This window comes from Symphalangus syndactylus, chromosome 8, assembly GCF_028878055.3.
Source record: "Symphalangus syndactylus isolate Jambi chromosome 8, NHGRI_mSymSyn1-v2.1_pri, whole genome shotgun sequence".
NCBI lineage: Eukaryota > Metazoa > Chordata > Mammalia > Primates > Hylobatidae > Symphalangus > Symphalangus syndactylus.
Genome location: NC_072430.2, coordinates 144,792,945 through 144,798,944, shown reverse-complemented (window position 1 = coordinate 144,798,944; position 6,000 = coordinate 144,792,945).

Below are 6,000 nucleotides of genomic sequence, written 5' to 3'. Positions count from 1 at the left end.
TGCAGAGGGGAGGGCAGAAGACACCTCCTTGTCCCATCAGGGACCCACATCACTGTCCCCTCTGCCAGGCCCAGAGGGGAGGGCAGGGGACACCTCCTTGTCCCACTAGGGACCCATGTCCCTGTTCCCCTGTGCCAGGCCCGGAGGGGAGGGCAGGGGACACCTCCTTGTCCCACCAGGGACCCATGTCCCTGTCTCCTGTGCCAGGCCCGGAGGGGAGGGCAGGTGGCTGGTGGTTGTAAAGTTCTCTGTTTCTGATCCTCAGTCCCCTGAGACCCACTGCCCTGAGCCTAGGGTTCTCCCTGCCCCACCCCACCCTTGGATTTGGTAACCAGAGAAAGATGGGTGGGGATTGGTTTGAGGGGAGAGCAGGCACCGAGGCCCATCAACCTATCCAAGGGGGTCAGCCCTGCCCAGGTGGGGGTCAGTCTTGTCCAAGGGAGTCAGCCCCGCCTGGCCTGAGGGAGGGTCGGTCCTGCCTTAAGGGGTCAGCTCTGCCCTAAGGGGTCAGCCCCATCCAAGGGGGTCAGCCCTGCCTAAGGAAGCGTCCCTCCATTGGGGGAACCAGAGAACTCTTGGGTGCCAGGATCTGGGCGCCACCCCTGCTCATGGCCAGGAAGGTGAGGAGCAGAAGTGCCCCTGGGCTTGTCTGGGCCTGGTGGCATGAGGGCGGCATGCAGTGGGTGGGGTGTGCTTCAGGTGATCCCCTTGTCGCTCATGAATCCGTCAGCCAAGCCCCTACCCTCTCACCCTCCTACTGGGTGCACCAGGAAGAGAACCAGGAAGAGGCGGCCGAGTGGCTGCTGGACTCTGCAGGGCTGTGGGTCGCTCCTGGCGCTGGGGCCGTTTCCGACCCCATCCTACTCAGGGCGTGGTGTGGGGAGGGCCCCGGAGGGGCCGAGGAGGGGTCTGCATGCCCAGCAGGCAGCTGAGGCTTCTGAGGGTGAGCTGAGTAGGGAGTGAAGAGGCTGAGCTGCGTCGGCGGAGTCTCAGGAGAGCAGCAGCTGCCTGGAACCTTCCCGAGGGGTCGGGGGGTCATTGCCCAGATCACACGCATTTCTCTTTCCCTGCTGCCTGCCCTGTCCCTCCTGTGAGGTCCCCACAGCTCAAATCGATCCAACCAGCCACCACCCCAGAGGGCCCCAGGACCACCTGTGGCCTTGGACTCCAGCTCCTCCTCACCCTGCCCAAACCCGGTCCAGTCCCGTCTCCTTTCTCCTGGGGCAGCCCCAGCTGACCCCGGCCCTCCTTGGGAGCCTCAGGAGGGCTTCCTAGAGATGTTGGCTGCCGAGTTATCCGGAGCCGAAGAAGTGGGCAAGGGTGTTCAGGACCAGGGAGGGACAGGGAGGCTCCATTTAGGCAGGGCTGGAGCCTGGTGAGGAGGGGATGGCGAGGGATCCTAGTGGGAGCTCTGTGGGGGTGGAGCCAGGCCTGCTGAGGGGCCCAGCCCACCTCTCCGCCAGCTCCTCCTGTAGATGCTTGTCAGTGCCGGCTCCTTTGTGAGCCTGTGGGAGCTGGTTGGCAATTCAGGACCTTGAAGCCCCTGCAGAGTCCAGCCCCATGCTGGTTCCCCATGTCCTCCATGCTTCATGGATCAGCAGGTGTGTTCCCTGCCTGGGCCTGGCCCCTGGGGCGGTGGAGAAGCTGCATACAGCTGGCAGAGAGGGGCCACTCGGAGAGGGGAGGCGGAGCAGCAACACAATACCCAGGAGACAGGGGTCAGAGGGCAGAGGCTACGGCCACCAGGCTGGCATGCTGTTCGAATATGGCTTTAATCTCAGGTTATCCCAGGTAAGCCCCCTGGGCTTGACGACTGCATTTTCCCCACCAGGCATTTCTGGTTGGTTCTTGCCCTCCAGCATCTCCAGGGCCTTCCCCATCGCTTTGATGATTTAGCGCCTGTCCCAGCTCTTGTTACCACCATTGCCAAAGTGACCAGGAACACCCTCAGAGCCATTTTAAACTCTTTCTTTCTTTCTCTCTTTCTTTCTTTCTTTCTTTCTCTCTTTCTTTCTTTCTTTCTTTCTTTCTTTCTTTCTTTCTTTCTTTCTTTCTTTCTTTCTTTCTCTCTTTCTTTCTTTCTTTCTTTCTTTCTTTCTTTCTTTCTTTCTTTTTCTTTCTTCTTTCTTTCTTTCTTTCTTTCTTTCTTTCTTTCTCTTTCTTTCTTTTTCTTTCTTCTTTTCTTTCTCTTTCTTTCTTTCTCTTTCTTTCCTTCTTTCTTTCTCTCTCTCTCTCTCTCTTTCTCCTTCCTTCCTTCTTTCCTTCCTTCCTTCCTTCCTTCCTTCCTTCCTTCCTTCCTTCCTTCCTTCCTTCCTTCTCTCTCTCTCTGTCTTTCTTTCTTTCACAGGAAGGGCATTTTTTCATTTATAAAAGTGATACTTGCTGACTTTAAACACAGAAAATACAGAAACATCCAAGGGAGGCAGTGGCTGTTGCCTGAGCCTGGTCCCTTCACCCTTCCCTGCTTGGTGCCCCCAGATGCCACGCAGAGGCAGCACAGGCATCCAGGTGGCCTCAGGCCAGGCCTCCCTCCAAGCAATGCATTGCGGTGTCCTCCCCATCACTGCAGCCCTTGGCAGGTCCTCCCAGCTCCCTGTGCAAATGGAGGGCCGAGGGGCACTCTGGGACCCCTGCCCTTCCCCACTTGGATGATTTGCTTGAATGGATTCCTGACCATGGGATTTCATGGCAACAGTCTGTGCCCTGTGGACGCCTTCCATAGCTGTCGTTCCCTTGCCCTCCCAGGGAGGCACCCTGAGGAACCTTGTGCCCTCAGGCGAGGCTCCCCGCGGGCCCTCCCCGCCCCTGCCGCTTGCCAACGCTTCGATCGCGCTGTTCCTGGGGTTAGGGGACGGAAGACTTCTTGTGTTGCTTCAATTTAACTTTAAAAATGACCAGAGAGGCTCGGCGTCCTCCTAAAGTGTGGGGCTTGCCCTGGGTGCCTGATGGAGGGAGGAGGCAGCACCCCTCTTTCCTCAGCAGCCCTGTGCTGGTGGCCCCTGTGGCTTTAATCCCAGGTTATCCCGCACGCTCTCTGCTGTCCCCAGCACTTTCCTGATGCATTCTCCCCCTGCCACAGCAGCAGCGCCCGTCCCCTCCCGCCGACGCTGTTCGTCTCCAGTGCCTCTCGCACACAGGTCGGCGGGCGCCCACCTGAGGAGTCTGGGAAGCCATCCACTCCCACAGTTGGAGCCCAGCTTGGAGGACTTGGAACGCTAGGTCTGAAGGTCATGTCCCTCAGGGCGCTGAACCATTGCTTTGGTTTTTTGCTGGCTCTCAGAATTCGGTGGGGCAAGGTGATAATCTCACGCTGGTACTCGGAGGCCAGTGACGTGTCCTGACCCTCCAGACTCCTGCCTTACCCTGGGAGGTCCCCGAGTTTCTCCAGGAGGTGTGTGTGCCACCTGGCTGCCTCTCCCTGTGCCCTTTGCCATCGGAGGGCTCATCCCTGCTTTTAACAGGAAGATTTTCTCATTAACTTGCTTTGGAAATATTTGCTCCTTTTGGCTTTTCTTTCTGTCCCTGTGACTCCAGCCCCACATTGGGGCACCTCTGCTTCTAGTACCCCCTTCACGCCCTTCCCACACCTGCTCCGACTTGCATCTCTGCCTCACCACACGCCTTCACGGGACTCCTCCACCTGCCCCACCACACTGGGCATGTTGCCGCCTTCGTAAACCCACCCACCAAGCCCACGGTCTCAACGACTGTGTTTTCCCCACCAGGCATTTCTGGCTGGTTCTTGCCCTCATTTCACGTCCCCAGGGCCTTCTCCATCACTTTGATGATTTGACGCCTGTCCTGCCTCCTGGGTCAGCTCTGCACTGTGGGGCTGGAGCGGCTAGACCAGGTACTTTCCCTGTGGTAGGAGGGTGTCAGCTGCCACGGCTGGAAATGGGCACCTGGATGGGGTGCAGCCGGGGGTCCTGCTGGGAACCTGTAAAGAGAAATGTGCTGGGTGGTGGGAGTCACCCCCTGGGCCTGGGCAGTCCTGTCCCAGGGCCTCCTGCTGTCCCTGTTCCTGTGAGGCAGTAGCTTTGTCTCAGGCTTCCCCAACGCCCCGCCCTGCCCAGCCAGGCGTCGCTGGTCTCGCTGTCCCTGGGTGTTCAGACTTACACTGGCTCTCATGTCAGTCTCCTGGCTTCTGTGGTGTCCGTGGGGCTAAGCTGTGGGGCAGCATTGCCTGCCCTGACAGCCACGAGGCGTAAATTCCTGGGCTCATCTCTGCAGAGCTCCTGGGGATCTGACAGGTGCATAGTAGGTGTGCAGGAAGGAAGCACTGGCACCTTTGACACTGTTCCGATGCCACTGCCATTCTGCTTGAGGGTGAGCTGAGGCCCGGGGAGGCAGAGCTGGCGGGGAGCACGAGGCCTCAGGGTTGCAGCTGCTCTGGGGACCTGCGGAGTGTGCACGGCCCTCTGGGCTGGGAGGGCCTCCCTGGATGTGATGCCTGCCCTCTCCGGGGAGAAGAGTGAGTGGGATCTTGGCCAGGCAGGTGGCCCTAGCCCTGGGGACACAGGCAGGCATGGCTTCCCTGCAGCTGGCCTCTGAGGTTGAGGAAGGGACAGGGCCATTGGGTCTGCCCAGTCACGTATTACCCTTTCTCAAAGTGAGCCTGCCACCCTTTCAAGGGAAGCCTCAGAATGTTCCGCCATGTTTTACTGAATTCAAAAGTAGGTCCACGGACATTTTTTGGCATCACTTCTCAATACCTAGTGCCAAACCAGCTGCTGGCTCCCTCTCAGCTCTTCCAGATTGTCTCACCTTTGACCTCTGAATCAGCATGGAAATTTCTGGTCTCCCAGTTCTGAATGCCTTTTGAATCCAGCCTGGTGGCTTGGATGATGGACCCATCCTTAGCAAGTGCAGCCAGGGGCGTGAGTCATAGCCCGTCTCCCACCTGGACTCAGCCAAGTCATAGCCCCTCTCCCACCCAGACTCAGCTGTCCTGGGGCTTCCAGTAGCTCTCTCCACTCTCAAAAACCTCAGGGTGGGGATTCCCATCTGCAGAGCTCAGTGACCCAAGAGAGTCCCCATGTGTCCTCTGCCCTGTGCCAAGGCCTCTCAGGACCCTGAGAAGGAGGAAGACAGTGCTTGGGGCAGCCGAGAAGTACAGGGTGGTCACAGCACCATGCAGTGTGTGGCAGGGCTGACCTGGCAGACGGAGGCCCAAGTGGCCAGGGTGTGCAGTGGGGCCAGGGCAGACTCAGGCCGGGCGGGAGCCCTAGGGAAGCTGCTCTTCTGGGGTTGCCACTGTCCACGGTGCAGCAGAGGAGGAGATCTCAGCTCATGCAGCCCCAGTATGAATGCTGGGCTTTTGATCTGGGACTGAAACAACCATAGTAGTTCCTAGAGGAGTTGTGGGCAATGAGGAGGACAGGGCCATGCAGGGGATGAATCTCTGCTCTCTGTGTTCCTCTCTGCCATCCAGACCTGCCCCCAGCACCATTCAGAGACTTCACCTGGGCCGGTCTATCCCTGGGACAGGCACCTGTCTCAGTCAGCACATCTGCAGGATGCGGCTGGAAGGACCAGCGCTGGAGGCCAGCTCTGCTCCAGAGTGGCCCCTTCTGCCTTACATGTAGTTTCTTGCCCAGGAGCCCCTCAGCCTCTGGGCTGCAGTCCAGCCCACACTCAAAGGAGGCTGCCGGTGGAAACCCTATTTGAGCAGCACGCAGGAGGGAGGGAGGGGTGCTGGGCGTCACCGCTGACAGCTCACATCTGTCAGAGATGAGTGTCCCATTCAGACTCGGTGCAGATGCACGTCCCATTCAGACCTGGCGCTGTGTCCTCCAAACATCACCTCTGAACATCCCTGAGAGTGGGGAATCCACAGCCCCTGTCTACACTTGGGGAACCTGGGGCCGGTGACCACCAAGTGGCCCCCTAAGGCCACTCTGCTCGTGGTCTGCCAGCCCCATTTCCGCTTTTGCCTCTTCCTCGTTTTCTCTTGCCGCCGCCACGTAAGAAGCGCCTTTCGCCTCCCACCATGATTCTGAG